The sequence below is a fragment of the Triturus cristatus genome, chromosome 7 (assembly GCF_964204655.1).
Source record: "Triturus cristatus chromosome 7, aTriCri1.1, whole genome shotgun sequence".
Classification (NCBI taxonomy): Eukaryota; Metazoa; Chordata; class Amphibia; order Caudata; family Salamandridae; genus Triturus; species Triturus cristatus.
In genome coordinates, this window is record NC_140590.1 from 1,594,583,987 (window position 1) to 1,594,596,339 (window position 12,353).

Consider the following 12,353-nt stretch of genomic DNA (forward strand, 5'->3'; position numbering starts at 1 on the left):
CCACGAGGCCAGAGGAACGAGAATATAATCCAGTTTTGATTCCCTACCCCCTCTGTTGTATGTATATTTTGGTGGAATGTCGGATTTTATCCGGCCGTTACAGGCCCGGACACCGTATTTTAGGGTTAAAGATGTAATTTGGACAGCCAAAGGTGTCCATGCTCTAGGGCCCAGTGCCTCCAATGGGGGTATGGACCAAAGCGCGTCCTCCTCTTGAGCTAAACCGTCCAATGATCCGAGAAGCGGCTCGTAGTTACAATTTAAGTCGCCTCTGATTAAGAAAGGGGTACCATCCGGAATTTCGCTAAGGACGTCAGCGAGCTCCTCGATGGTGCGGTATTCTTGTGTAATATTTACTGGTCTAGAATAAACGTTTACCAGCAAAAGCCTGTTAGAATTTGGCCATTCCAGCAGTACAACAAGAATATCCTCCTTGCTGAGTGGGAGTAGGGCGGCCCTGCATCCCAAATCAGTAGCCACCCAGGTTGCAAGTCCTCCCTAGGGACGTCCCTTGCCACCCCATTTCGCATTTATAGAGAATGTAGCGTAACCAGTGTGTATTACCTCTTCACGCGCCCAGGTTTCCTGGAATAGGCATATGTCTTTGCCCTCAATATATGAATTCCATTCTGGGCAATGCAATTTATTAGGTAGGCCCGCCACATTCCAGGAAAGTAACTTCAGTGGGGGGGGGGGGTGGCACTTTTGGTTAGTGCATTTGAGAGCAAGCCCCTACTCGGTTTCGGCCCCAATGGTGTGTTGATATGTGTATTACTATCTTGGGGCACCTCCGCCACCCTTACAATGGTTTGGGGGGGAGCAAGCCTGATGGCTAGCTCGCCGGTGGTATAATTCTCCTCTGGGTTAACTTTCTCCCCGGGAATAGGTGAGCAAGTTTTAGTGACCTTAGGGCCATAGTGTCCGCTATCCTCCCCACACCCCATCTTACTCAGTCAGTCTACCATGTCTAGATTGCTGTATCTATTCTGGGTAGGGAAGTAGTCATAGTGCTGTGTTCTAGTTGGGTAGGGGGTCCTACTTTCTCTATTGCCCCATCTACCCCTCCTTCTCTGTACTAATTCCCAACCTTCCTCACCCTGGTCTTGTCTTAACGGTGGGTAAAAGAATGATAGTGGTAGCACTTATAGATAGAAGTCCCCTTATCACAGTATGGCCAATTACATATATAAGAAACAGTCAGGGGGTCCCTGAAGTTGACCAGGACACAGTCTCCGGCGATGGATTTCCTAGTACCACCAAGCCACGGAACTCTTCTTACCATAAGGACCTCACTCCTTATTCCTTCAGGGAGGGGTCTGTTTATGGAGAGCCAGTTGATAACCTTGTTTTTAACAGCTTCCACAGGTTCCCGCGAGGATTGTTTTAATTCGGGAATACCTGCCAAAATGATTGTGTATGGGCTTGCCTCCGGTGGTAAATTAACTGTCCTATGTTTTTTGTCATTGCCATTACTCTGAACCCCATTTCCAGACACAGTCAACTTCTCCTGAGGACTTGTATTTACTGTATAATCTGGGGGTGGTGGATTGAGCTGTGGTAGAGGAGGTTGAATTTGTGTGGGGTTAATCACAAGGCCCATTTCTTTAGCTGGAGGGGCTGTTTTAGCCATCTCGCCACTATAGCTCAACCCCGTTCCTGGTAATTGGCTATCTTTAGTGCGAGCAACTACTAGATGTGCCATTTCCTTTTCGATATTCAATAGGTAAGTTTCCATCTTTGTTAGTCGCACTTCCAGAGGTTTAAGCATTATCCTCATCAAAGTACGAATATCAGAGAGGGTGATGTCCTCTTCCCCAGAATTTATATTAGTACTGGGGGATATCTGCCTTGGTATACGGGAAGGTAGTGGTCTTTTTTTTAATGGCGAAATTTGCCTTTTATTAGATGTGCCGTTTTTCTTTCCCTCGTTTAGGGTGGAATTCTTAACGATTTTCGGCTTTCTCCCTCGAGGGCTCTGCGCCCTCCTCTTACTTTTTGGAATAGCTCCCTCCCTCTCTCCCTGCCTTAGCAGTGTGGACTGGTGGGCCCCAGTAGTAATTCCCTCCGTAGCGGACAGGGTAGTGGTGGGTACAATTAGGGGTGGGGGGGGCTTTGGTAGAGGTAAAGATATTATACTAAGATCTACCGGGGACGAAATCTCACAATCAATATCAAGAGCAATAGAACCGCTCAAACCAGCTATGTCGAGCATATCATCTGTTCCCCTAACCCCAACGGCTGGTGATGTACGTTCCAGTCTTTGTTCAGGGGTGATTGCATGAGCGAGGGGGCCCAGAGACGATCTCCTTACCCACTCAATTTCTTGGGAAATACGTCGTTCTAATGTGGTAATTTCATCGATAAGTAATGAACCGGCCTTTGCAAAATAAGTGTCCAAAGTACCTTGTGGCTTCCCAGCGGACAGCAAGGTCTTGCTTCTTGTCTCTCTTGAAGTCATTCTCCAGGTATAGTAGCGGGGTGTATGCGAGGGGGCAGTGGAGATCGTAGAACAGGAGTGATGGCCCGGGCTCGATCTCGTCCGTCCTCGAACGGCCTCAAACGGCCCACTCTTTGCCCAGTCTTCGCCCCACGCTTCGTCCCGCGCGCGTCCCGCTGTCGTGGTGACACCTGGGATTGAAGTAGGGGGGTGAATCAGGCGGAGGTAGGCGGGAAGAGGCACCAGCTGCACCTGTGGTCGTTGTGCAGGCTGGTCCTCGCAGTCCCACCCACGGTGTTCAGCAACAGGCGAAGCTTCCAAGGGTCCGGTGTTCTCCCGTCAGTCCGTGCTCGAAAGATGCGAATCCCTGCAACGTCCAGAAGCAATCAGTCTGTATATCATATGAGTAAAGGGTTATCCCACGTGTTTGAACGCAGTAAGCTAATGAACATCGTTTACACATTTGTTTAGTTCAATTTAAATGTCTTTTGGGTTTGATTTCTATTCAACCAATATACTAATTAAAGCTACCTAAAATATACAAAACAAGTGTGCATACCTTAATCACATGTAATACATTCAATTCCATTAAATTCCCACGTAAGGAACCAACCAGTTATATCACTTTTCTTAGAATTATTTCATTATTGTATTTGATATTTGGTAGAAAATAATGTTTCACCTCGGGTTGAAAAGGTGACAACAGTTTCATACCTATTTGGCATCCCCCTCTCAAAAATAACCCACACTGCAGAAAAAGTACAATGCACATAAAAATGCATTTATCATGTTCTGGCTAAAACAATTCCAAAAAGTAATTGAACACAGTTTTGTTTGCGACGACCGCTCCTAATCTGATTTTACACCAGTTTCAAATGTGATATGACCGTGCTAGACTAAGGAACAAACACGACCTTTTCTAGTCCTGCGACGCACTTAAGAGGATATGGTACGTCGAAGCAAGGCAGCTCCACACGTCTATTAGGGCGCCAACAATCGGGATGCTGAGTACCTCTGGGGCTCTATTACTACAGGGAGAACCGTGACACGCCAACTGACACGGTGACAGCAGGCTGGGGACATCGGAGGACTTTAAAAACAACAAGACTGGTTTTTTTACTTAACACTGCCCACACTTTTGCTATAATACAATCTTGGGTGCCTGACGTTAAAAACTGCAACAGGGTGCAGAGCTAGACACGCGGCCTTCATAGCTAGTATCTGTTCTTTAGTGCTGACTACGGCTGCAAATTGCTCAGGCTGTGCACGAGGGATCTGCATGCATGCCTACAAAGAGCGGGTACGGACATCTGCTGTCTGGCTGGGAGTTCAGGCAGGGAGATCAGCGTGGATGGAGCCCAGGGAGGTGCGTGCAGCGAAGGGCAGAGCGGACAGTTCAGCGTCCTCTCTACTCCCAGCTCTTCTCTCACAGAGGAGACAATCCGAGAGCAGTGGCCCACAACACGGCACACCCCTCGGGGAAGCTGGGAAGTGAACGATTTACACAACTCCCTGGGAGAGGGGCGGAAGCACACCTGAGCTGCGCATAGGGGCCGGAGGGGCGATCAAGAGCATGGGAGAAGGGAAGCACAGCAAGCAGCAGCAGCGTCGGCTTACCTGGCTTGGGCGCAGCGCCTTCGTTCGGAGGCTGCTTTCCCTCCTTCCTGTCCTTGCCTCCTTTATTCTTTTTGGGTTTACACTCCTTCTTGTCTTTCTCACCATTCTCGGACATCGTGGAGTTGTTGGAAGCGCCCCTTGCTTTTCTCTGCCCCTGGTGCTCGCCGACTCACTGACCCTAAAGTCTGCTGCTCAATCTGTGTGTCGTGCAGCTGTTAAGATGAAGCTCCAAAGTTGAATAAGTCTCTTGCCCTGTGGTAGATTTGTAGAGATCGGGGGCACCACCTGCGTAGGCTTGAAGCGGCCGCCCTTTTTTTCTGGCTCTGCCTACAGCCTCCCTCCAATGCCGTACAAGACTTTCTCTCTCAGCCATCGGCCTCCTGGGACTTTTTCTAAACTCTCGCCACCCCCAGGCCTTAATTCTGCCAGGTTGCTCTTTCCTCTCCGCCCTCCCTTTTTTCGGCCGCACACACAGAGCTGGAAAGATTACCATCACACTGGATGGAGTCAGAGGCTCAGGGCACGTTCCTCGTTATTCTTTACCCGCCCTCTTCCTCCCATCCGGGTAATCTGGCCTGCAATGCCCCTACATTTTCGCCAGATGGTGCTCACACTAAGGGATCCCAGACTCTATTTCTCCCTTGACAACAAAATGCCTCAATTGACTTAAATAGAATCACCCGCTTTTCAGAACTTTGTCACCCTCCAAACAAGCGCTCGCCATGACGTTTTCGTTTGGCTTTTTCTGCAGTGGCCTCGCCTGCTAAAAGGTTTCTTATCTTTATGGGGCCATGTGTTTGGCCCCATAAAGATAAGAAACCTTTTACTTCAGAAGGAAAGCAGACGAGGCCGTCCAAGTGGGACGGCAGAAAAAGTCGAGCGAAAACGTCACCAACAGCTCTTTCCCAATGGCTGGCCGCTGTTTAGCATAAACGGTGACACCGGCCAATGGGAAAGAGGGGCGAGGCTTACCGCCCTTTACCAAAAATCCCACAAAACGTTAAATCTCGCCAGCGAGACTGCGCATGTGCACAGCCTACGCTAGCGAGATCTAAAAATATGTGGCCAGCGATCTGTTGCTGGAGAGGCATGCACTTTAAACAAATTGCTTTTGGGATTGCAGAATTTTAGTGTAGCACCTAAATATCATGTGAGTTTGGCTCGCTCTCATAATAGTGCCCTGAAACTAGGTAAGTGGGGAGCTTTGAGTGCTTGACATTATCAATTTTGTTGGTCTGGATCGCTGCAAGGTAAAGAAGTGAGCTCCTCAGATTTGTGAAGTTACAGAAACAGATGGCGCATTTGCTTTTTAGGTCCTGCCTGCGACAACGGATGTGGTGCAAGCGCTCTCACCTGTGAAAGATAATTTATAGAAGGGGCTTGCAGCCTGCCCACTGCTTAACAAATTATTGCTTTCAAAGTCACTCTTATTTGCTGCTGTCTAATTGGGCAGCACATGCTGGCTTCACTTCTGCATCTTTCGGCTGGAGTATGGACCAAGTACTGATTGCTTTAGCTTGATTGCTGTTCTGCCGCTGATTGCACTGTGATTGAGGCACTACTTTTATTTTTTCTTCTTTCCTGTCGTCCTTGTTCAATCTCTTGCCATTTTTAGGTATGTTATACTATCCCATACACACTTCAAATATGCCCCTTTCTCTTTTGAAATGGTCATTTATTGGGCCAATAGATGTTATTTGCTATTATTTTGACAACAGTTGGGCAGCCTAGCTTCAGGAAGGTGTTTGTGGGTGTGACACCCCCAAAAAAACTCCTTCAAGGCTTGAAGTTGGGTCAGGCTTGCCCTGACTTGGGTCTGCTTTCTCTGTGCTGGTTTTTCTTGTTGTGAGCCAAGCATGAAAGGAAGAACTGTGACCTGTGATATAAATGTGAGGGATAGAGAGAGAGACAGACAGACAGAGATAATCATCTGGCGGTTGAATTTCATAATGTGAAACCTAGAATCAATACTGGCTTACCTGCTTGTCCAAATTGTGTGCTCCTAGGTAAATATTTTTTTTCATATAGCCTCCTTTTTAGGTTTCGCCAGTACAGCGCTTGAAAAATCTCTTGTATTAAAAAAGATCATCTTAAAAGGGGCTTGGAAGCCACCCATTAATTACCTTTACTTACCATTTATTGGCATCAACATCACTCTAATTTCCATGCTTCTGGTTGGTCACCATGTCGCCTGCTTTCATTTTGCATGTCTTTCTGCTTTGCCTGCCCATGCCATGGAGCATGCGCCAAGGTCAGCTTCAGGTCACTGGCCAGTTTCTTCCACTGGCTACGCACTTTGGAAGGTACTTTTTTAAATTTGCTGTCTAGCACACCATACGAGTGCATCTACAGCCTGTCTCTCTCCTCCCTGGCACTCTTCCCGCATCGTTGCTAGCACCTACCGCCATTCGCTATTGCATCCTCAATATTGCTTCTTCCCTCCCTATTGCTAGCATGTCCCCACCCCCTCCTGCCTTGCTGCTTAACCCATCTCCCCAATCATTTCTCCCATCACTGCTTGCTTTTATTGCATCTATTCAAAAGCGTCTCCTCCCACAGTCTGTGTAGCACTAGCCGCACCGAAGCATGGGTATTTGAGCTCTCTTAACCCAGGAACGCATTAAAACATTTTGCCAGTGGGACAGGGAACAAGCAGGCAGTGTGTTGCACTGTTGGGGTATTTACATAGTGCTTGGTATCCTTGATGAGGCTCTGCAGTGCTTTATCAAAGCATATCTAGTGAAGAAAAGGGCCTCCTTGCCATGGTCTGAATTTCAAGTCCTTCTCTCTCGTCTTGCATACACGCCAAACCGCACAAAACCTCTCACTCGTTGAGCACAACACACACACCAAACTGCACATGAGTGCACCAGCCACACACTCTTACACACACTAAATTGCACACAACCTTCCAAATGCTGAACAATACACACATACCAGACTGCACATAAGCGCAGCAGCCGCACACTCTCACACCCTCACACCCTAAATCGTACATAACCTGGGCACAAGCAATCCCTTGTTAGAAAGATGTCCCTGAAAGAATGATAGGACTTGAGCGGAGGCAGTAGTGTAATTACTTGGTGCCCCTAAAGGCAGCCAGTAGAAGGGTGGAGTAAATCCATGTTAAGCCAATGTCACTACACATGTAATGCTATTTCCTTTGAATTTAAATAAACATCAACAAAGTGTTGGACTTTGAAGGGGTCAGATTTACTATTCACCTCCAAACTGGGCTACAGTAAGGAAAGTGTTACATTTTTGAGGGATTTCACAAGTACCAGTTCAATCTGACAAGCAGTAGAAAAAGTTCAAGAATGTAAACATTTAAATTTGCTATTGACAGTCGTAAGCAATAAAAAAAGGAAATGACATAAAATCCAATTATCGAAACATAAAAAAATATAAAAATATCAAAAAATGACTACCACTAAAATATTATCATATTAATTACTTAAACATACAGTAATAAATAATATAAAAAGTTAAAGATAAATTAAAAATATGAATTTTTATTTATTTATTTAAAGTATTTGTGCATTCATTTTTATCTTATTATTGATCCACAAATTATATATCAATGCAAAAATTGAAATACATAAAAACTTAAATACCTATACAAAACATAACATTAGCATTAATGTTAAACATTCAACCTAATTACAAAATATATACATTTAAAAATGAAACAAAAATATATGAACTCAATATAAAATATAAAAACCGTTCCAAAAATGAATGAAGAATTTCACCAATTAATGAATACTTTTTAAAATTAATAAAAATATTTTTACCAAAATTTCCAACCCTCCTTTCATACAAACACAATAACCTACCCAACAAATAATAATGAAAATGAATCAAACATAATAAACACAAACGTGATATCCTGCCTGCCTTATTACAAGTGCATTATATCCTAATGTACTTGTTAGCGGTTCTCGTGGTGCTGCTGACCTCTGTAGTCTGTGTCTAGGCTATTCCAAATTTTCTCAGGTAGCTGCACTTCTCCAGCCATTCCCAGTCTTGCGCTCAAAGATGACCTTATGTAGACTGCCACAACTAGTTCGCTCAGCCCAACCGTGTTTCTCAGTTTATAGGTGCCAGTGGCCAATGAGAGCCTCTCGAAAGTAACACTGCGATCTGCTAATGAGATCCCTCGTAGGCACTTCATAGTTTACCTGAGCAGTCATCGTGGCGGCCAAGAATTGCCCAAGAGCTCACGCGCCAGTTAAAGAACTTTGGCTCTCCTCGGAGTTCTGAAGATTCGTGCCCATTGTGGGTCCCAGTTGGCCCTGCATCTGAATACATATTTTTTAAAAGCACTAGATAAACATTGAAGTGCATGCTATATTTATCTAAATATTGTTAATTTTATAGACTGGCCCTACCGTGCTTCACTCTTCTCCGAGCTGTGAAACTGTAGTCAGAGTTTTGGGAGAAATAGCTCAATGAGAAGAGCATTTGTGTTTGAAGAAAGTGTTGAACGGCACGTGATGAGTTTGAATCCCATCAAAGCCCACTTAGATGCTGCTGTTTGTCATCTTAAAATGCAACCCAAGTCGGTTGCTTCCAACATTAAGGCAGGTGAAGAAGAGAGACTGGATGTTGAGTAATTGCAAGACATCCCCAGGGTAGGCATCAGCCACCAAACCCAAGTGACTTGAGGTGTGGTTTTAGGGAATACATTAAACTTTATTGATAGTTATTTAGTGTTCTCTTAAGTCTGGAATCTTGGTCCTCCATCATTTAATGCCAGTGTTGCTAGATCTCCGGGGTATAGGTAACTCCGTGACAGTGGTATAATCTTAGTCATACACATTGCCTTGTGCCTCTGGAACATCAAGCATTTGATTCTACGATAAGCTCACTGAATTGCCACTTACCTTTTGTTTTGGTTGCATCTTCCATTGGGTAACAAGGTACAACAGTGAAGACTTATATTTGGAGAGTGATGTAGCTTTAGAAACTCTGATACAGTGAATTTTTAAATATGTCTCTTCTCTCGTATTGCCAGTCAATGTCATAACAAAAAGGAAAAATGATCTTTGGGTCCACCTACCAATCCTAGGTTCTGATGGTGTGGCTTGTGAGATCAGTTCAGAATGTTCAGTGTGCGTATTTGTTCTTTGTCTTACGTGTAGGCCATCTTTGTACGTCTCCATTGATGAGGTTAATTGTTCAGGCAAAATGTCAGACCAAGGTTAGTTCTGGAAATGAGATGTTGTCCAGTCAGGGAGTTGGGATGCAAGCAATGGGTTTTCAGCCTTAAGGGAGTATCTTTAGCACAGCTTGTGATGGTGGGGAACCTGCGGTGGACAAGGCGCTAGAGGGGACAGTATTACATTTGAAGGCCAGTGATCACCACAGTCTTTGAGGCAAAGGGTGGAGGGAATGCGAAAAGAGTTCACATGGGCACCCTAGGTCACAAAAAATCTATGTATCATCTCTGGAATCTCCAGTGGCTTCACACTGTCTCCGGTCATCTTCAACCTTTACATAGACATGCTTGGTGCTCTACTCAGATAACAAGATCAAGGTCCACCAATATGTTGATGATATACAACTCTGTTTGAAAGTCTCCTCTGCTTCAGATTTCCAACTTCTCAAACAATGCTTGCACATCATCCATTATTAGTTAATGACAAGTACTGGGACTTGGCTATGCTGCGCACTGTTCACTTGGTGTAACACCACAATATAAACGATTGCTATTCAAACTTGTTGAGATTTATTCTTATTTTCAAAATAATATTATAAAACAAGAGATCAACATCAATGTGCATTACATTTGTTGCAATTAAATTTGTTACATGAATACACATTATATACATTGTAAGCAAATGCTTAAGATACAACATCACTTATGCAAAATCATGCAATGTTCAATGCTTATGCCGAATGCATTTCGGAACATAAAACGGTTCCTTCCTCAGGGGAAAATCTGTAAATGAAACATAAAATAATTACATTTAGTTGATGTCCTAAAAGGGCTAAAAATCAATTTTTTTTACTCAATCTGATTATTTTGGGTCACATGCAGACCTGTGATTATTTATACCCTGTGTGTACTTATCACCCGATGTGTTTGTTAGGTATATGTTGTGGTTTCATACCTTCCACTAGGATACATGTGCTTTGTACGTCAGCTAATCTAATATGAAAACTGTAAGGCAACCAATAGTCAATACCACTCGTTGATGAACCAAACTTTTCAAAGCCAACATAAAAACTATCACTTTAAAGCTTCTCAAATTCCTTACCTCACAGTCACTAACTGATGTAAAATCTGCAACTTAAAGAAACTAACTGGTTCAAGCCAATATTAAAGTCTGCAAGGTATCTTTCAGAAATCTACCTGAAAATCCATACACCGATAGTATAATAACTATTTAATCTCGGGATTCTTACCTTCCTAATCACCATATGACGCTTGAGTCAAAAAATACCAGTTCAGACTGACTTATCGTCCTACATTAAACAATAGAATTTGCGCGTCCTAATCAGAACAACAAAAAAAACGCTCGCCGCTATTTATTCCTCCCGCTCCATACCTTAAAACGCGATTCTGTATTCCGTGAATAAACTGCCTCGAACAAACGTTACTTCCTGGTATAGGTCTCGTGTGTTTATAAACCAAACGGTAATGCTGTATTAAACATAAATGACGGACTCCCGAATCTCTGTAAGCTATTACGTGGTAGCCATGTTGTACTATTGTCATACGATGATTCTCAATTCAAATAAAATTACCGTTACTAAATCTCTAATGTAAATATAAAACATAAAGGTGCCTGTATCCAAATCAAAATAATACCTGCAAGTACGGCCGTTATTTAATCTCACGTGTATGTGGAACAGTGTGATAATTCTTTCATAAACATAAAAAACAGACTCCCGAGTTTCTGTGGATAATAGACAATGACCATGGTGCGAAGTTAATATGCTATATTATAGTGCCTGATCTAAGTCGAATTTCACAATGATTCCTTTATGCGCTTGAGTTATCTACTGAAAACACCCGTCACTTCTAACATAATTCAACGACGTATTCTGTCACTCGTGGCCACAATAGACAGACTCCGACTCCAGATATATACCTATTCTGTAAACGCTCACCTAGTCAAGAATATTATTTTAAGTATCACACCGTGATGATATTCTGTCCTGGCAATAGCCCATCTGTCAAATGTATTATAGTGTAACCATAACAATACTTACTAACTGTAACACTATTCCGTATAGCGATTTGTAGTGAACAATAACACCTAAGATCCAAACCAAATGCCTGCCAACACATGGTTCTGTGTGTATATCATGATTCATACCAATGTTGGAATGTACATGTAATGTAATGTGTGTTTCTACGTGAAGTGCTAGGTGGAGTGTTTTTATATATAAACATTTAGTTGCCATATGGTGAGCCTACAGGAAACAAGACATGTCTAATCTATCATTCAACCCCTTGGGGATCATAGTTTCTAAGAATTTTATCCAATATACTTCACGTTGAAGCAGTTTCCTATTGTTATCTACTCCCTACAGGAAACAAGACATGTCTAATCTATCATTCAACCCCTTGGGGATCATAGTTTCTAAGAATTTTATCCAATATACTTCACGTTGAAGCAGTTTCCTATTGTTATCTACTCCCGGACGTATCTTGACTTTTTCAATGATCTGAAATCTTAATTGGGAGATTGAATGATTAGCCTCTGTCCAGTGTGCTGCTAATGCTGAGGTTACATTTTTTGTTCTGATTCGGCTTTTATGCTCTGTGAGCCGGGTCTTCCACAGGGACATTTTAAACAGTATATTACGTTGTTTGTATTACAGTCACTTGTGTGTCTCAACGGTATTTGTGCTCCTGTGGTCGGGTGTATTAACTTGCACATCATCCAAACATCATCCAGACTTGTATGTCCAATGCCTACCTGAAGCTCAACCCAACCAAGACAGAATTCCTGTTATTTGCCAAGAACTATAAATAAGATACAGTACAAACCTGGTTCAAAGGCAGGAGCCTTGATGGCTGTGAACCCCAACTTTCACCGAATGCCAAGCAGTTGAATTCACACTGGGCTCGAACCTCACCTTCAAGGAACACATTATCAAAAAAAGAAATATGGCCTGGTACAGATCTGTCTTTTAAAGAACGTCAAAGCAGTACTTCCAGAAATTGACTTCAGAACTGCTGATCAAGGTCTCGTATTCTTGCATTTGAACTATAGTAATGGCCTGCCCCATGGCCTCGCTGACTCTACATTAGGGGCATCTTACACACCGCAGCATGTCTCAT